Genomic DNA, 20,558 nt, shown 5'->3' with positions numbered 1-20,558 from the left:
TCACAATCCACCATGAAACATACATCATTTTTATAATCTTCAACTAGTTTCTTAGGGATTCAAAACCTATTGTTCATTTTCTCTTTGAATGCATCAAAATAATTATCCCTAATACTATTGTAATTTTCACCCATTTCAGCAATAAACTCATTTATCCAATATAACATAGGCACATCTTTTTAACAAACAATTGTGCCTTTTAAAGGGAAGAATTTCTACACATAAAAGAATAGACAAGTTAACAAGGAACTAGTCTTACACAGGTTATTCTTTGAAGTCCTTATACTTTCCATATTTTTGTTGAACTGTTTCAACAATAGCTCAGTAAGATTGAATGATAAGTTGTTCTTTACCACCTTATATGCCAAGTCCACAAATTTAAATGAAACACTATTCAACTTGCTAGAGTTGTATATTTTATGCACAATGATGTTTTACCAAACTTCAATTTCATATATAAAATATTGCTGATTTTCATTCCTCTATCATCCCATTCTACTAGGGTTTTCTTTTCAAGTTTAGCCCAACCTAGGGTTTTTGTCATTTTGGCCTTGGCTAGTATTGGAAGGCTAGTGATTTGATGAATCATCTTCTTTGTGATCAACACTAATTGTTACAACCACAACTGACCATTATGCACCCAAATGAGGATAAACCTAATCTATTTAACTTGAAATATGCGGGTGATGCAGGAGCATCCAGAGGTATAAGGGAAATCCTATGTCACCCAAAAAAAAATACTTAGACTTAGTTTCTGTTTCATGTGTTTTCATTTTTGGATACCCATTTGGGCCAAATAAAGGTTCCAACTCTCATAGTTACACTATCAGTGTTCGTGCAAATCCCAAAAAAATAGGAGTATGTAATTGAGCCATCATTCTAGTGAACTAGGAGCTATAAATTGGCTAGATGAATGTAATTGTAATTTAGAGCATTCTAGAAAAAGAATCAGGTCAAAAGGCCCCACAGTTTGAGAGTTATTGCAATTTTTCAGGTTGTGGAGACCTCCTAAGAATGCTTCAAAGTCAAGTTAGGGGCATTAAATGACCTCAAAAAGGGCCAAAAAATGGGGGATGAGTGAAGCTTGTCCATAGGGCTATAGAGAGCTTTGAGATATTTTCAAAAATGTAAACGGTTCATCAATCGGAGCTACGCTTCAAAAGTTATGCCTCCCAGAAGTTCGGTTACCATTTTTGGATTCTTCTAGATTTGTGCTGACTTCTAACGCAACTTCTGGAACTTTTTATTTGGTCATTGGATGCTTACTAGCACTTTCTAGAATGTACTCCTAGTCCTTAACCCTCCAGGGTCTATTTAAGGAGATTTCTGGCATTGTAAAAGGCAGTTCGGAGTGGAGTTTGAGAGGAGGTACTGAAAGGAGAAATTATCTCCACATTTATGCTATTGTAAGCCCTTAGGGCATGTTTTGAAGTTTATTTTCTCTGTAATGAATGTACTAGCTTGTTTTTCAATTAATACAATTTCCCTTTTTTGTTGTGTCCATTTTTTTCTTGGGTTGTGTCCCCATCAAGTGGTATCAAAGTAGGTTTTCCTAAGTGTGTAGATAGAGCACCGACTGTGAGGTAGTTTGCACCAGGACTGTGTTGTTGTGGGTTCGAGTTAGAAGATGCCTCCATGAAGAGAGTGTGGTAGAAGGGCCAGAGCTATTAATCCTAAGGAGGTTAGAGCCCTCCAAAGGCAGGTACAAGCATTGCAGGAGGAGCTCCGTAGAGGAGCAACTGTGGCCGTAGGTGATGAAAGTGAAGATGACAAGGAAGAAGATGAAGTTGGACCAGAAGGGGAATTTGATAGGAAAGTTCTAAATCATGTAAAGGAAAGTCTTTTTAGGGCCATTACTAAGTTTGGGTAAAGACATACAATTGAAGTGGGTGTATTTTTAGGAAATCTGAAACCAGATGAGTTGATCGATTGCATCAATGAACTGGAAGAATACTTTGAGTATGAGGATATCAGGGACCCAAATAGGGTTAAGTTTACAAAGGCCAAACTGAAAGGCCATGCAGAAATCTGGTGGCAAGCGGTTCAATTGGAAGGAAATAGAAGAGGAAAGGAGAAGATTACAAGATGGGATCACATGGTGGAAAAATTGAAGAAGTAGTTCATTCCTGTGGATTACAAGCTTGATTTGTTTAAGAATATGCATGGGTTAAAGCAAGTAGGAAGATCAGTCTAAGAATATACAGAGGAATTTTGTCAACTCTTGATTAGAGTGGGGCATGCAGAAGAAAATAAGGAGAAGGTTGCTTGTTATATGAGTGGGTTGCAACCTAGCATCCAGGAGGAATTAAGTCTGGTAAGAATGACCAGTGTTGAAGAGGCATACCAGTTTGCCCTACAAGTTGAAGAGAAGCTGAATAAAATGTTTGAAGGAAGACAAAGAGGGCATGGTCAAGGAGGAAGGGGAAGTGGTAGATCATTTGGAGGCCGCAATGAAACCCAAAAGAAAAATGAAGATGTGGGTACTAGCAGGAACCAGAAGAATGAGAGTTTCAACTGCTCCCATGATCAAGACTTTGGAAATCAGAGAGGAAGAGGTAGAGGATGTGGACAAGGAAGAGGAGGCTTTCATGGTACCTATTTCCATTGCAATGAAGAAGTTCATCGTGCCTTTGAATGCCTTCAATGACAAGGAAGGACAGATAGGAGAGCTAAGGGCAAAGCTAGGGTTGCTCATGTGGATGAGGATGCACAATCATCACATTCAGAGGATGCAAAAAGAGGAGAGACCTTGGTAAATGAAAGAGTCCTACTAAATTGTGAGATTGAACCAGGACAACAGAGGAGTTTGTTTCATACCAGATGCAAGTATGAGGATAAATGTTGTGATGTGATCATTGATGGTGGTAGCACTAATAACTTGGTATCATAAGAGATGGTCTCTAAGATGAAGCTCAAGAGGGAGAGACATCCCCAGCCCTATCAGATTGCTTGGGTAAAAGATGATCATAAGGTCCTGGTAAGTGAACAATGTTTAGTGAAATTCAAAATTTGGAGTTACCATGATGAAGTTCTCTGTGATGTTATTTCGATGGATGTTTGCCATCTATTGTTGGGTAGACCATGGTAGTTTGATAGACATGCAGTACATGATGGACATGCAAACACATACTCTCTAACAAAGGATGGAGTTCGCCACAAATTGAAGCCCATGAAAAAGGAAGGTGAAAAGGTATGTAGTGGTGCTAGGATTTGTCTTGTTGATGAAAGGAAGTTTTTAGATGGCATGAAACATCAGCATATGTGCTATGCTTTGATTCCTAGGAAAGATAAAGAAGGTAGTAGTGAAATACCACTTGAAATTTTAGATTTACTAGGGGAGTTTGGAGATATTATCTCTGATAATGTTCCAAATGGATTGCTAATAGTAAGGAAAATTAGTCATCAGATAGATCTGATTCCAGGAGCTAGTTTTCCTAACAAGGCTGCTCACAGGATGACTCCTACTGAAATAGAGGAGCTAAATAGACAGGTTTAGGAGCTATTGAGGAAGGGTTTGATTCAAGAGAGCCTGAGTCCATGTGCAGTACCTGCAGTACTCGTACCAAAGAAGGATGGAGAATGGAGGATGTGTACAAATTCTTGAGCTATAAATAGGATAACCATCAAGTACCGGTTTCCTTTGGCAAGGATGGATGATCTTATGGACTGCTTAAGTGGAGCTTAGTACTTCACAAAGATAGATCTTAAGAGTGGTTATCACCAGATACGGATTCAAGAAGGAGATGAGTAGAAAAAAGCCTTCAAGACTAAGGAGGGTCTTTATGAGTCGTTAGTCATGCCCTTTAGATTGACAAATGCCCCAAGCACCTTCATGCGGCTCATGAATGAGGTACTTAAGAAGTTCTTGGGAAAAATTTTTATTGTTTATTTGGATGATATTTTAATTTTCAGCAAGATTTTGGAAGAACATTTACTGCATATTCATAGTGTCCTTGAAAGGCTAAGGGAAGAGAAACTTTTAATTAATCTGAAGAAGTGTATCTTTGCAAAAAGGGAGTTAGTCTATTTAGGGTTTGTTATATCACCTAAAGGTCTCAAAATGGATCCAGAGAAGGTAAAATCCATCTTGGAATGGCCTACTCCAAGGTCTGCTACTGAGGTAAGATCATTTCATGGTCTAGTTAGTTTTTATAGGAACTTTATTAAGAATTTTAGTGGCATATGTGCACCCCTAACTGATACAATAAGAGGGGATAGAAAAGAGTTCAAATGGACTGCAACAGCTGCGAGAAGTTTTGAATTGCTAAAGAAGAAGGTGACAGAACAGCCTGTGTTGGCACTTCCAAATTTTAGAAAGGTTTTCTAGGTAGATTGTGATGCCAGTGGCAGCACTATTGGGGTTGTATTAAGCCAAGAAGGTAAGCCTATTGCATATTTTAGTGAAAAATTGAATGATGCAAAGAAGAAGTATTCTGTTTATGATCAAGAGTTCTATGCAATAGTTCAGGCCTTAAAGAAATGGAGGCATTATTTATTGCCAAAGGAATTTGTTTTGAGTAATGATCATCAAGCATTACAGTACCTAAATAGCCAAGGTAAATTGAATCAGAGGCATATAAAGTGGGTAGAGTTCTTGTAGAGTTATACATTTGTGTTGAAGCATAGAACTAGAAAATCTAACAGGGTTGTAGATGCACTAAGTAGGAGACAGTTGTTTCTTATAGTAATGCAGGTTGAAGTAGTTGGGTTTGATGAACTCAAGAATGTGTACCCCAAGGATCCTAATTTTTTTGAAGCATGGAAAGCTTGTAAAGAACCTATTGCTATAGATAGAACCAAGTGGTTAGACTATTTGATTCAGGATGGCATGTTGTTCAAGGGTAGTCAATTGTGCATTCCAAGGAGTTCCATGAGGGAAAATCTGATTAAGGAGAAACATAGTGGAGGGATGGTAGGACATTTTGGTCGAGATAAGACCATTTCCATTCTTAGAGAACATTATTTTTGGTCTCAAATTTCACAGGATGTGAAGAAGTTTGTACAGAGTTTCCAAGTTTGTCAAGTTGCCAAGGGGTCTAGTCACAATACTGGCCTATATCAGCCATTGCTTATTCCATCAAGGCCATGGGAGGACATAAGTATGGATTTTTTTCTTGGATTGCCAAGGACACAAAGGGTTAATGACTCAGTATTCATGGTGGTTGATAGGTTCTCCAAAATGGCACATTTCATTCCATGCCACAAAACTCATGATGTGGTCCATATTGCAGACTTGTTCTTCAAAGAGGTGGTGAGACTACATGGTCTCCCAAGGAGTATAGTTTCTGACAAAGATACTAAATTTGTGGGGTATTTCTGGAGGACATTATGGAAGAAGTTGAGAATAGACCTAAAATTTAGTTCCACACATCACCCGTAGACTGATGGCCAAACATAAGTCTAGGCAATTTGCTAAGATGTTTAGTTGGGGATAAGCCCAAGGGATGGGATTTGATTCTACCACAGGAAGAGTTTTCTTATAATAACTCTGTAAATAGGAGTACTGGAAAATCACCATTCCAAATTGTATATGGGAGTAGCCCAAGGACTACACCAGAGCTGAGGAAGATAGAACAAGGGGAGAGGACAAGTGCTGAAGCTGAGGAATTTTTTGAACATATCGAGCATCTACATGAGGAGGTTCAAGCACACATTACCAAGATGAATCAAGAGTATAAAACTAGGGCTGATCAAAGGAGAAGACATAAGGAATACCAAGTAGGAGATTTATTCATGGTGCACTTACGAAAAGAAAGATTTCCAGCTGGTACTTAAAACAAGCTGAAAATGAAGAAATTTGGCCCCTACAAAATTTTGAAGAAACATGGCTTAGGAAATGCATATGAAGTGGAGCTGCTAGATGGTATTCAGATTTCTCCCATTTTCAACATTGTAGATTTAACAGAGTATCATGATGATGGTACGGATGAGGAGTTGGTGTTATAGCCATGTCCAATTCCTACTTCTAAGAAGGAGGAGATAGAAGACATTCTAGATCATCATGTGGGTAGGAGTACCAGAAATAGGTAGTATGAAGAGTATTTGGTCAAATGGAAAGGAGTACTAATCGAGGACTCAACTTGGATTTTAGTAGCTGAGGTTTCCCATTTGGGATTTCCTCTACCATTCATAAAGTGATAGGGTCACTTTTCAATCTACCCTGGGTGTCTGATGGAGGAGCATCCAGAGGTATAAGGGAAATCCCGTGTCACCCAAAAAAAAATACTTAGACTTAGTTTTTGTTTTATGTGTTTTCATTTTTGGATACACATTTGGGCCAAATAAAGGTTCCAACTCTCACAATTCCACTATCAGTGTTCATGTAAATACCAAAAAAATAGGAGTATGTAATTGAGCCATAATTTTGGTGAACTAGGAGGTGTAAATTGGCTAGATGAATGTAATTGTAATTTAGAGCATTCCAGAAAAAGAATCAGGTCAAAAGGCCCCACGGTTTGAGAGTTATTGCAATTTTTTAGGTTGTGGAGACCTCCTAAGAATGCTTCAAAGTCAAGTTAGGGGCATTAAATGACCTCAAAAAGGGCCAAAAAATGGGGGCCAAAAAATGGGGGACAAAAAAGTTGGTCCCTAGGGCTATAGAGCACTTCAAGAGCTTTCTGAAAATGTAAACAGTTCATCAATCAGAGCTACGGTTCAAAAGTTATGCCTCCCGGAAGTTTGGTTACTATTTTTGTATTCTTCTAGATTTGCGCCAACTTCTAACGCAACTTTTGGAACCTTCTATTTGGTCAGTGGATGCCTACTAGCACTTTCTAGAATGTACTCCTAGTCCTTAACCCTCCAGGGTCTATTTAAGGAGATTTCTAGCATTGTAAAAGGCAGTTCGGAGTGGAGTTTGAGAGGAGGTACTGAAAGGAGAAATTATCTCCACATTTATGCTATTGTAAGCCCTTAAGGCATGTTTTGAAGTTTATTTTCTCTGTACTGAATGTACTAGCTTGTTTTTTAGTTAATACAATTTCCCTTTTCTGTTGTTTCCATTCTATTCTTGGGTTGTGTCCCCATCAGTGGGGCATGTGAGGGATGTGAGTTAACCCTTTGGTTTCTAGGTGTTGGTCCTTGGGTTTCGAAATTCCATTTACACACAATTGACCTAGGGAATTATCCATTTCCAATGTACCAATCTCTTGAATAACACATTTGAAATGAGTGTGAATATCATTGATCAGAAGTACCTAAGGAGGGAATTGAGATTGCACTCCACTCAGATCTAGGGTTTTGATGATCACAAGAGTGAGCTTGAAATTTGGTGCTTTCTATTCCACTCCAAAAAAACAAAATGTTAGATCCTTTCTTAACCTTGATGCCTCTAGATACCATCTTCACTTGGTAGGGTTTAAGGAATACAAAAAATTTCACTAGAAATTTAATTTTAAATTTCTTGGAAGCTCTGAAGATCTCACTTTTACAATAGTACTCAAAATTTCTTGGTAAGAGAATGACTTCGACTTCATGCTTTTTGTTAAAAAAAATTCATAAATGCTTAGTACAAAAGGTAGATTGATTGACATCATGTTGATAGACTATTATCCACTATGCTTTCATTGAACACTTGGCCAAGTCTTTGTCACTTGGTAACCATAAGCATCTTTATCACTCCTAACCTTGCTTGGTAGAGTTTGCAAACTAGCCAAACTTAGTAGAGAAGATAACTTAGTAGACACTTGTATTTGGTGATCCCTTTGTGTCCTGAATACTAATTTGGATCATTTTTCTCTTTCAATCTAGAACTATTTTGGATGTCTTCTTTGATAGCATAGTTCCAGCTTCTCCTTTGAGAACTCAAGTAGAAATGATAGAGTCACCCAATTCTTGAGTGACTTGATCATCATTACTTGGACTTAAATCTTTAGTAGACTGAGGAACCCATTGATGTCTCATCTATTTTCAGATGTTATCAACTTTTTCCTTTTTTTCATCTTAGATTCTACCAATATTCATGTAGTTCTTGGCAAGATGACCAAGTTCTATACAAATGAAACATCTTTTAGTAGGGTCTCTTTTCCTCAAATGATGCTTTACAAAATTTATTCCAATATGTCCAAATTCTTCACAATAATGACATCTGCACTTGGTGTTGTAGTCCTAACCAAATATCACTTTCACAATTTTCTCTGCTGAATTCAATACCTTGGTTTTGCATTCTGATGACTTGTGTCCATGTTTCTTATATTTGTGACATTTTTCTTAAAATCTTTGTTTCTCTTTGCATTCATTAGCCTTATGACCATGCTGATTGCAATTGTAGCATTTTCCATTAAATTTTTCTTTTCCATTGCTCCAACATTTGTTTGATGTATGGCCCATCTTACCATAGTGATTGCAAGTAGGTCTTTGGTTCTTTTGAGCTCCTTTCTTGGATGATTTTCCTTCTTCTATATATCCAATTCCTTCTTTTCCTTTTTTTCTATGAAGATTTTTCTCATTTAATTGATTCATGTCTTCTTGTGATTTCATCATTCTTTCATTGATTTGTCTCTCAGAGTTTAGATCATTTTGTAATCTTTCATTGATTTGCCTTTTAGAATTTAGATCATTCCTCATTGTTTCATTGATTTGCCTTTTAGAATTTAGATCATTTCTCATTCTTTCATTTTCAAATCTTAGGCTCATGATTTCCTTATTTGCATTAGAGAGCTGATTAATAAGGTCTTCTTGCTAAAGGGGTTGATTTTGGATTTCATTGTTGCTTCCATCTATCTCTTATTTTATCTTGTATTTCTATTCCATTACTTCACATAACCTTATTGCCTGAATTTCTTGCTCTCTTTTAAGTTTTCTTACCTCTTTGATTGTTTCATTAGATTCATTTGAATTACTTGAATGAATTTCTTCAATTCTTTCTTCAATGTAGAGATGATCATTAATTTGAATTACAAGTTCTTTTGTTCTTTTTAGGGATTGAGAGAGTTACTCCTTTTCTTTCTTGAGTTGGGAAATGGACATTTCCAAATCTAGCTTCTCATTGTCAATAGCTTTGTCAAGATTGAATATCTCCATGACCTTGATCTTTGCTCAAGCTGTTAAGCTTTCTCCTAAGAACCACAATGCTTTGATGCCAATTGATGGAAATATTCAAGACTATGCTAAGTTACTAAGAGGGGAGGGGTGAATCAATAACTTCTAATGCTTCAACAATTTCAACTCTTAATCCAACAATCCAATTAGCTTTTAATCCATTACATATAATCAGATCTAATTGCTTGCATAAGAAGATGAAAACATTAAAGTATTCATAACATTGTGACACAAAGATTTGGTGAGCCAGAAACCTTCCAAATAGAAAGTAAAACTGGGGTGGGGATGATACCCACAAAATTTAGTATTGCAGTAAAAAGTTAGTCTATTAAAGCTTACATTAATCACTTCTAATGATCTACCCTATTAGGAGCAATAAGGACTACTAGGTCCACCTTGTGAAAGGATTTACAAACATACAATTAAGTATGCTCTTAGTAAAGAGATTTATAAAAGACTGTTAGGTCTACCTTGTTAAAGTATTTGACTAATCTACCTATTATGATGAAATAGTAGATAATCTCTTATCTACAATTTGGTTTGCTGAATGAGATTTCTTTGTGCTATTCACCTTGCTATGATAGATATGACATTGCCACTCCTTATATTTTTGTAGCCTTTGTAATCTACTCTTTCTACTTTTTCTTTGATTAAATTCACATTCCTTACCTCCTTACACACTTGGATATGATATAATTTATTACATATATACAAATCTAATTACACAAATTAAAAAGTCAGGCATAATACAAGTTACCACAAATATTACAAAGTAGGCACACATGAGGACACTCAGGTTCTTAATATTGACTTAGTGAGGCTCTAATACTTGGCGCCCACTATCAATTCTTGACATCATTATGTACTTGGTAGATGTAGAAGCTTAGTCCATACTAATCACTTCCAAGTACTCTTGAACTCAGTCTGCACTAGTGACTTAGTAGATACTATGAAACTCATCATATAAACTGAGTCTCTTGATTTACATTGTATGACTTGGTAAACACTATCACTTTGAGCTCGATATAAGTTGAGTCTCTTGGTTAACACTAAGTGACTCAATTAACACTAGACTCACATCACATACACTATGAAATAAATAAACATTGTAAAGCTCATCTTGCACTGGTAAACTTGGCATGAATTGAGATGCACAGTTTACATTGTTGGTCTTCACTATAACTGAGACTACTTGATAACCACTAAGATTTATCCAAAGGACTTGGTAGCAATTGTAGAACTCAGTGACAATTGAAATACTTGGCAAACACTAATAGTTGTACAATAAGCTTGGTAGCTATATACAATCTAAATAAGTATGTGTCACTAATGAAAAACTTGACTAATATGTTAACATACCCCTGCTTCACTTCTTCAGTTAGAGAAACATGAATCAAGATTTGAATTCTTGGTGGAAGAGTTACATCACCTTATCTATGATTCCCAAGAAAGTCATGTCATTTATACCCTTATTGATTGTGAGTCATCTTGTTATGGTTCCATTTATTCATACCTTCATGATGGCAATATACCTAGAACCTTTAACCAATCTAAATGTAGAAACCTTATTCAAAATGCCTCTCACCATTCCCTTATCTCTGATCATTTGTGTAAGAGGGGTCTAGATGGAACGCTTCTTAGATGCTTAGAAAAGGAAGAATTTGATGAAGAATTAGTTGACATCCATGAAGGCATCTATGAGGGACATTCCAATGATCTTTCCATGGCTCAAATCTTGCTTAGGGTGGGGTACTATTGACCCACGATGAAAATTGATGCAATTGCTTTTGCAAAGTCATGTGAAAATTATTAAAAACATGGTAACTTGATACATGCTTCAAGAAAGGAACTCATTTCTTCTATATCTCATTAGTCATTTCAGCCTTGGGACTTTGATCTTGTTAGGTAGATTCATCCCAACTCATCATGTGGACACAAGTTTATTATCACTGCTACTAATTACTTCACTAAATGGGTAGAAGTTGTCCCACTTTTTGTTGCCTTGGGTAAGATAGTTTCTTTGTTTATTCTGAATCATATTATCTGTAGATATGGAGTTCCCTCTAAGATTATCACTAACAATAGAGGCCAAGTTAAAAATGAGGAGCTTAAACAACTCTGTAAAAAATTCAAGATTGTTAGGATTAAACCATAGATAGAAATAACAATTACATGCAAATATAACCAATAACAAAAAATAATAGATCACATAGAAAATAACAGAAAACACCAAGATTTAATGTGGTTCACCCAATCCTTAGGCTACATCCACCAAACAAGAAGTCCGATATCATTACGATCTAGTGATTATGACCTAATTACAATCTGTAACCCCTTAAAGCTCAATACCACTGCAAGACCAATTTTCCATCACAACTATGAAACTATTACAATAATAGATAAGACATCTATTATTAGTTAATGGTTATCTTGTAAATATCTTTAGCTTTAGTTTGCTTTCATTTTTTGCTTTCTCTGGAATAGAATGTTTCTATTCTTTACAATCATTTCCTAAGGAAACATCGTCTCATTCTTTTGTATAAATTGACCTTTCAATCTCTATTATTAACAAGCAAGTATTTACCAATTACCTTGTAATATGGTATCAGAGCTAAATACTTAAATTATTTTGGAAAAATTTATAATTTCTTCTTGAAATTATTTGTTTAAATTTTTCCAAAATTATTTCAGCTAATTTCTCCAAAACCCACCTAGGGTTTTTTGCTTGGAGAAATTCCCGAATTAAGGGTCTACAAATTGCATTTTTTTATTGGTATTTTTTACCTTGGATTGTCTGGTCCTTCAGACTCATGGCTCTGTGTTTGGTGAAAATTGTGGCTTCTCTCTTCAGCAAGCTCATGTGGTATCAGTCGCGGCTCTGCATTTTTTTCACAAACCTTTGCAAATCTGCCATCATTTGGAGGTCACACTCTGTCTTGCAATGTCTCAGTCTCTAATCATTTGCTGGGAAGCAAATTCAACAATTTTTTATCAAGAAATCTGAAGTTTTTTCAAGCTTTTTTCAACTAGGGCCATTTTTTTTGAAACCCTATTTTTTTGGGGTCGAAAAAATATTTTGTTTGCAGATTCTTGGTGGGTTTTTTGAGAGCTCAACTGGGTTGTCGACCATTTTTTCTAGGTACCTCAATTTTTGTGCCTCAATTTTTGAGCCAGTAGATTCAAAAAATGATAGCAAATTCCTTCTGGGTTTTTCGAGCTCTCTTCTGGGTCATTCTCTGATTCTTCTGGGTCTTTCATATTTTTGGCTTGAAGAATGTGCCTTCACAAATTTTTATAGTTTTTCATTGAAAAACGTGCCATGGCATCTCTGACAAATATTCTGCTCAAACATAATTCCAAATTCAATGGTCGCAATTATGGAATCTGGAAGCAGCGCATCATCGCAATCTTTGAATATCACAACACTGCTCAACTTGTTTTGGGTGTTACGCAACGTCCAACTTCTCTGGGTCCTGATCAAGATACATGGGATTTGAATAATCGAGAGGTAGTAATGCTTCTCAAACTATCCATAGTTGATGACCAGCTTTCTCAGATTCCATCCAGCAAGACAACTGCCAAAATCTGGACACATCTAAAAGGTCTTCATGAGACTTCCGACAAGAGCAGAGCCTTCTTTCTGAAAAACACTCTATTTTCTATTGTCATGGATGAGAGCACCTTGCTCCAGGCACACCTAAATCAGATTCAAAAAATCTGTGATCAGTTACTTGCCATCGATCGCAAGATGGAGGAAGAGGATATTATGGTAATCACTCTTCAGAGTTTACCAAAATCCTATGAGCATTTTATCGAGACTCTCAACATCACATCTACTATTGTTGATCTAAAGTTCACTGATCTCTGCACCCTGCTACTTTAGCAAGATTGGTGGAAACAACAGTTTGGTAGCAGCTCCAGTTCCACCTCCAATGAGCAAGCCTTTGCTGTGAAATCCTTTCAGAAGGATAAGGGCGAGTTTCAGAAACCATCTTAACAGAAGTCTTCTCCTCCAGCATCCAATGGTACCAAAAAGAAGAACATTCAATGCAACTATTGCCAGAAGTATGGTCACATGAAGGTTGCATGTTAGAAATGCTTAGCTGCCCAATCTAAGCAATCAGGTTCACAACCCAAAGCGAACAGTGCAGAGCACACTGAGTAGGCAAAATCTTCCTTTTATGACTTCATGGCTAAAAGACCCATAGATCATGTGCAGTCATCTACCTGGTACATTGATTCAGGTGCCTCTCAACATTTCACTCACCGCAAAGACTGGTTTACTGACTACCAACCTTATTCAGATTTTATTCTCTTTGGTGTTGGAGAAGAGTACATGATTGTTGGTAAAGGCAACATTCAAATTCAGTCTATTGGGAGGAAGCTCATATTCCTTGATGTGTACGATGTTCTAGGGATGGAACTAAATGTACTCTCAGTCAGTCAGCTGCTGCGACATTCTCCACACTTGGCAGTCACCTTCAGTTCACATCAGTGTACAATCACTGATCGGGCAACTAAGTCTACTATTGCAATTGGTCTTGAGGATCATGGTCTTTTTAGACTTACTGATTTTGGTGATTCTTAGGACTTAGCTATGGCTGCTCGACGATCTTCCATTAGCACACTTTGGCATCAGCGATATGGGCACTTAAATGTGCATTATCTCTCACAACTTGCTCGGGATGAGCTTGTTCTTGGTTTGCCAGAGATTCAAACCCAACACCTTGGAGTTTGTGATGCATGTTAGGTTGGGAAGCAACATCGCACAACTTTCCCCAGTGGCAATTCTTGGCAAGCTTCTCAAGTACTTCAGCTTGTTCATGTTGATCTCTGCGACCCTATGGCCACTCCTTCTGTTCTTGGGTACAGGTATTTTCTGTTGTTTGTAGATGATTTCAGTAGAAAATGTGGGTGTATTTTCTTAAAAAGAAATCCAATGCATTTACTATAATTCAAAATTTTAAACCCTTAGTTGAAAAAGAGTCTAGGAAATCTATTATTACTCTTAGATCAGACAATGGGGGGGAATTTTGTTCTAATGTTTTCTCCAGCTTCTTGGATACACATGGCATCCAACACCAGTTCACCACACACCACACGCCACAACAGAATAGTGTAGTTGAACATCAAAATAGGACAATCACCAAGATGGCTCGTTCCATGCTCGAACACAGACATGTTCCGAAGCATTTTTGGGCAGAAGTAGTTAACACTACAGTTTATCTGTTGAACTAGTCACCCACAGTGGTGGTCAAAGGTAAAACCCTGGAAGAGGCCTGGTCAGGTCGCAAGCCTAGAATCAGTCACCTGAAGGTTTTTGGCTCTCTTGCTTTTGTTTAGATCCTTGATGCTTCATGCACCAAGTTGGATGCCAAGAGTTAGAAATTGATTCTTGCTGGATATAGTAGTCTTCACAAAGCCTACCACCTTATTGATGTTGAGACATCTCATCTCGTATATAGCCGCGATGTAGTTTTTGATAAGCAGCGAGGACCATTCATGCTTGTTTCTCCTATTCCTGATCTAGCAAACCAGCCTATGTAGGTTCATGATTTGGGAGTTTGGCTTCCATTAGGTCCACCTGATGGGAGGGCTCCAGTAACTCCTACAACTCCAGTCCTGCCAGTGATACCTGTACAAACACCTCTAGCTTCTCCTACAGGATCACCTCATTTTGAAGATGCTTCACCTGAGTTTGATCCAGATTCTTCTAATCAAGATCCTACTAATCAAGCATCTCCTAGTACTAATGTTGGTCATTCTCCTCTCTAGCCTAAGTGGTGGGCTAAGACACTTGCTGATCTTCATGATGATGAGCTCATTGATTGGAGAACTGCTCAGAAAAAGAGCAAAACTATAGATTCTATTAACTTTGCTCTTATGGCATAGACTCACAATGTGTTTGAACCTCAAACATATTCCGAGGCTAAAGGAATTCCAAAGTGGGAATAGGCCATGCAATCTGAACACCAGAGCTTGCTAAAGAACAACACTTGGGTCCTTTCTGATCTTCCCCCAGGGAAGAAACCCATAAGCTACAAATGGGTCTACAAAATCAAATACAAATCAGATGGTACTTTGGATAAATACAAAGCTTGTTTAGTGGCAAAGGGCTTTTCTTAGCGTCAGGGCATTGATTATGAGGAGACCTTTTCTCCTACTGCAAAGATGAGCACCATCAGATTATTCCTAGCCATGGTAGCACAGTTTGGATAGAAGGTCCATTAGATGGATGTAAAGAGCACTTTCCTGAATGGTGATCTCCATGAAGAGGTCTACATGATGCAGCCTCCTGGTTTCAAGGTTGCTAGTAAAGACCATCAAGTTTTCAAATTGGTAAAAGCTCTCTATGGTTTGAAGCAGGGCCCTTGAGCATGGTACATCAAGATTTATACGTACCTCAGTGGTCAAGGCTTCAAGAGGAGTTCTTCAAACTCAAATCTATACATCAAGACTACTGATAGTGACATCATCCTTCTGGTTATCTATGTGGATGATCTGATCATCACTGGCGGTTTGGCATCTTTGATTCAGGGAATCAAACAACACTTATGCTAGTCTTTTGATATGACTGACCTTGGGCCGATGCATTATTGCTTAGGTGTTGAAGTTTGGCAATAGTCTTCTGGTATATTCATCTCTTAGTCCAAATAGGCTAGGGACTTGTTAGACAAATTTCGAATGCAGGATTGCAAACCTGCATCTACACCTATGGAGAAAGGTCTCAAGTTATCAGACAAGTTTGATTCTCCTTCCATTGATGATACTATGTATAGGCAACTAGTAGGCAGCCTCGTCTACCTATCTACTACTAGGCCTGATATCAGCTTCACAGTCAGCTATATTTCACGCTTTATGACAGCTCCTAAGGCTGATCATTGGATGGCAGCAAAGTGTGTGCTTCATTATGTGAAGGGCACTTCTAATTATGGACTTCTATATTCTTAGAGTTCTAATCCTAAACTTAGTGGGTTCACAAATTCAGATTAGGTAGGCTCTATTGATGATAAAAAGTCAACATTTGGATATGTGTTCAGTTTGGGATCCGATGCAGTCACATGGACCAGCAAGAAGTAGCAGGCAATTTCTCTCTCTTCTACAGAGGCTAAATATAGAGGGACTATTAAGGCAGGATGTGAAGTTGTCTGGCTTTTTTGGATGCTTGGGGATATGTAGATGTCACTAGTAGGACCGACTACTCTGTTTGTTGATAACGAAGGCGTTATCAAGTTAGCACGGAATCTAGTCTTCCATGAATAAACCAAGCATGTGGATGTTCATTGTCATTACATATGATAGCTGGTTGAAGACGGGACTATAGATCTGCAATATGTTCCTACCACAGATCAGACTACAGACATTCTCACCAAGCCTCTTGGTCCTAATAAGTTTGTCAAATTCAGAGGATAGCTTGGTGTGTTAGATAGATTAACCATTAAGGGAGGGTATTACAATAATAGATAAGATGTCTATTATTAGTTAATGGTTATCTTGTAAATATCTTTAGCTCTAGTTTTCTTTCATTTTTTGCTTTCTCTGGAATAGAGTGTTTCTATTCTTTACGATCGTTTCCTAAGGAAACATTGTCTCATTCTTTTGTATAAATTGACCTTTCGGTCTCTGTTATTAGCAAGCAAGTATTTTTAACAATCCCTAACCCTAAGCTCTTTTCAACAAGTATTTACCACTTTAGGGTTATGATTAATAATTACATGTTGGCCCAAAAAGAAAAAAATTGAGCTCCAAAGAATTTATGAAGTATGTACAGTACTTTCCTAGTTAGTCACTACAAACTAATAATCTCTCACTTGGGGACTGATTAGGCTCCACACTAAACAACAATCTCCCTCTTGGAGACTAATCTTGTAGCTATCCTGCTATGCCATGAGGTTCCCACTGGATCAAACCACCTTGGACTCTGCTATTCTTTTATTCATGTTTAGTATAAAAGACCAATCGAAACTAAAGAGGAGTTTAGCTTCTCTCTTGTTACTACCTTTGTCAACATATCTACTAGATTTTCATTTGTATGTATCTTCTCTAGCTTTAACTATCCATCCTCTAAAACTGACTAAATGAAATTGTACTGCAATTGTATTTGTTTGGTCTTTGAATGCAGAGCTAAATTCTTTGCAAGATGAATGGAACTTTGACTATTTGTAAACAAATAATTATCCTTTTGAGGATATCCCAATTCTTCTAAGAAGAACTAAAGCTATATCATCTCCTTGGCTACCTCTATAGTAGCTACATACTTTACCTCTATAGTGGATAAAGCATTAACCTTTTATAACATAGAAACTCAACTCATGGCTACCCCACCAATAGTAAAGACATAACGTTTAGTACTCCACCTTGTATCAATATTCCCTACCAAATTTGAGTCAACATAGCCCTATAAATTAGTAGTAGAGCCCCCAAAGTGTAAAAAATTATTAGATGTTCCTCTCAAATATTTGAAAATCCATTTGACAGCATTCCAATGCTCAATTCTTAGATGAAACATATCCCTACTAAAAACTCCCACTATAAATGTAATATCTAGCCTAGTACATACCATAGCATACATCAAGCTTCTTACAGCTGAAGCATAGAGTACCTTGGACATCTTATCCTCCTCTTCCTATGTCTTAGGACACTTCTCCTTAGTCAACTTCAAATGACCAAGTAAACATGTGCTGACAACTTTAGCACTCTCCATAGAGAAACATTGCAACACCTTCTCCACATAATTAGCCTAAGATAGTGTCAATGTTATATTCTTCCTATCTCTACAAATCTTCATACCAAGGATTTTTTTTCTTTCCCCCAAATCCTTCATAGAAAATGCATGTGGTAATTGGCATTTCAGCCCCTTAATGTGATCCATGTTAGACCCAGTGACAAGCATATCATCAATATATAAACATAAAATAATGCAATTGTCATCACCCAACCTCTTCAAATAAACACAATGATTTGAATGATAGCTATTGTATCCATGCTCATGCATAAAACTATTAAATTTCAGATACCATTGATGACTAAGTTCTCCTTACCTTTGACCACAAATCCCTCTCACTAAGCCATATATATCTCTTCATCCAAATCACTATGAAGGAAGCTTGTTTTGACATCAAGCTACTCTAAATTCAAATCTTCAATATTCATAAGACTTAAAACAGTATGAATAGAAGTCATCTTAACAATGGGAGAGGTTATCTCATCAAAATCAATGCCCTTTTTCTATGCAAATCCTTTCACAACTAACTTGACTTTAAATTTTTTGTTACCTTCATCCTCTTCTTTAAACTTGTAAACCCACTTATTTTGCAAAGCTAGTTTACCTGTAGGCAACTTGCATAAATATGATTTCATATTCTTCAGCAAAGCGTCCATTTCATCTTTCATTACAGGCTCCCCCTGAATCTTAGTATCCACCTACACAGCTTCATTATAATAGTCAAGTTCACTAGCATCTATTAATAAAATAGAAGACAAAGATGGAGAAAATATTTCTAGAGGTCTAATTTTCCTTGTTGACTATCTAACATTCACTAGTATGTGTTGTATTTTTTGTTGCAATTATTGCACATCATGAGGAATGGCCGAAACATCAACTTGTGAAGTATCATCTAGCACTACATAATCATCTTCTTTCTTCTCATGTTGCTGCAATAGATCTTTGTACACCACTTTCTCATTGAATATGACATCCCTACTTCTTAAAATTTTATGATTTTCAAAATTCCAAAGCCTATAACCAAATTCATTAATAATATCCAACAAATATACATTTCTTTGACTTAGCTTCCAGCTTGGTTCTATTTTTAAAATCTATGTGAATAAATACTTCATAGCTAAAGATTTTGAGAAAAGAATAACTCACCTTCTTACTAGTCCATGCTTCCTTTGCAATACCATAACCCAAAGGAGTAGAGGGACCTCTATTAATCAAATATATAATAGTATTGATAGCCTCTACCCACATGTGTAAGGGAAACCCAACATGCAACCATATGCTTCTGATGTGTTCCATTATAGTCCTGTTCATGCATTCAACCACTCCATTTTCTAGTGGAGTCCTTGGAACAATTTTCTATCTATGAATACCATTAGTGGAGAAATAATATTCAAATTTATGACTACAATAATCACCACCATTATCAGATCTGAGACATTTTAATTTCTTACTAGTCTTATTTTAACCAAGCATTTCTATTTCTTAAAAGTTTAAAATACATTAGATTTTTGGCTAAGGAAATAAATCCATACTTCTCTAGTTGTGTCATCAATAAATGTAACATAATAATGAGAGCCACCAAGGGAAGATACCTGAGCCAGTCCCCATACATTTGTATGCACAAGCTCTAATTTCTTCTTTTGGTTTTCTTTCCCAGTCTTTACAAAACTCACTTTCTTTTGTTTTTCATACACACAACTTTCATAGAAATTCATATTAACACATTTTAGACCTGGTAAAACTTTCTTTAAATGAAGTAATTTCATAACTTTCTCACTCCTATGCCCAAGTCTATTGTGTCATAGCACTATATTAGAATTTACAGTAGTTATTTGTTCTCCCTAGTCAACTGTAACAATTATTCCTAAACATTCATTTTTCTCTAAAACAATTAAAGTAGAAGGAACAATATGACCTGTATAAAGATATAAAATGTCTACTTTCACACCTTTTTCTACTACAATGGAACCTTTTGAAACCTTCCAATTTTTATCATTAAAAGTAACTGCACAACTCTCATCACCAAGTTTTCCTATTAAAATTAAATTCCTACTCAGCCTTGGAACATGTCTTACCTAATTTAGTAGCCAATGATTTCAATTCTGCAACTTAATCTTAATTTTTCCCTTTCCAACAATCTGACAAGGTTCATTATCCCCCAAATAAACAATCTCAAAATTCCCTTGGACATAATTAATGAAATAACCTCTATGAGGTGTAGCATGAAATGAAGCACCAAAATCTAAAACCCATGAATCATCAACATTTTCTAAAGACAAAAGCAAAGCATCCTCTTTGGATTTGTTACTTACCACATTTGCCTACTTGTCTCCATCTAGTTTATCTCCTTTATTTTTCTGTTGATTCTAGTAATCTTTCTTTTTATGCCCTAGTTTCTCATAGTACTAGTAGTCATTCAATCCTCTCAATTAAGACATCTTACCCTTTGACTTTCCTCTTGATTTCTCACAATTTCTATAATTACTTCCTCTCTCAGTTGTTATGCCCTTGCTTTATGCATTCCAAAGCACTTCTTGATGTAGATCCACCTGAGATTTCTCTACAACTTTCCTCACTCAAAATAAAACTAATCACATCATCATATTTTAAAGTACTAGATCCAAGAATAGAATTACTCACAGCCATTACCAAACCATTCCAGCTTTTAGCCAAAGAACACAAAATCAAGAGAGGCCTAATTTCCTCCTCAAAATTGATACCCACAAAAGATAACTGACTAGTAATAGTATTAAACTAATTTAAATGATTTGTAACAGATCCACCTTCTACCATT

The sequence above is a fragment of the Cupressus sempervirens genome, chromosome 5 (assembly GCF_028749045.1).
Source record: "Cupressus sempervirens isolate cs-2001-9-10 chromosome 5, ASM2874904v1, whole genome shotgun sequence".
Classification (NCBI taxonomy): Eukaryota; Viridiplantae; Streptophyta; class Pinopsida; order Cupressales; family Cupressaceae; genus Cupressus; species Cupressus sempervirens.
Note: the sequence above shows the minus strand (reverse complement) of the source record.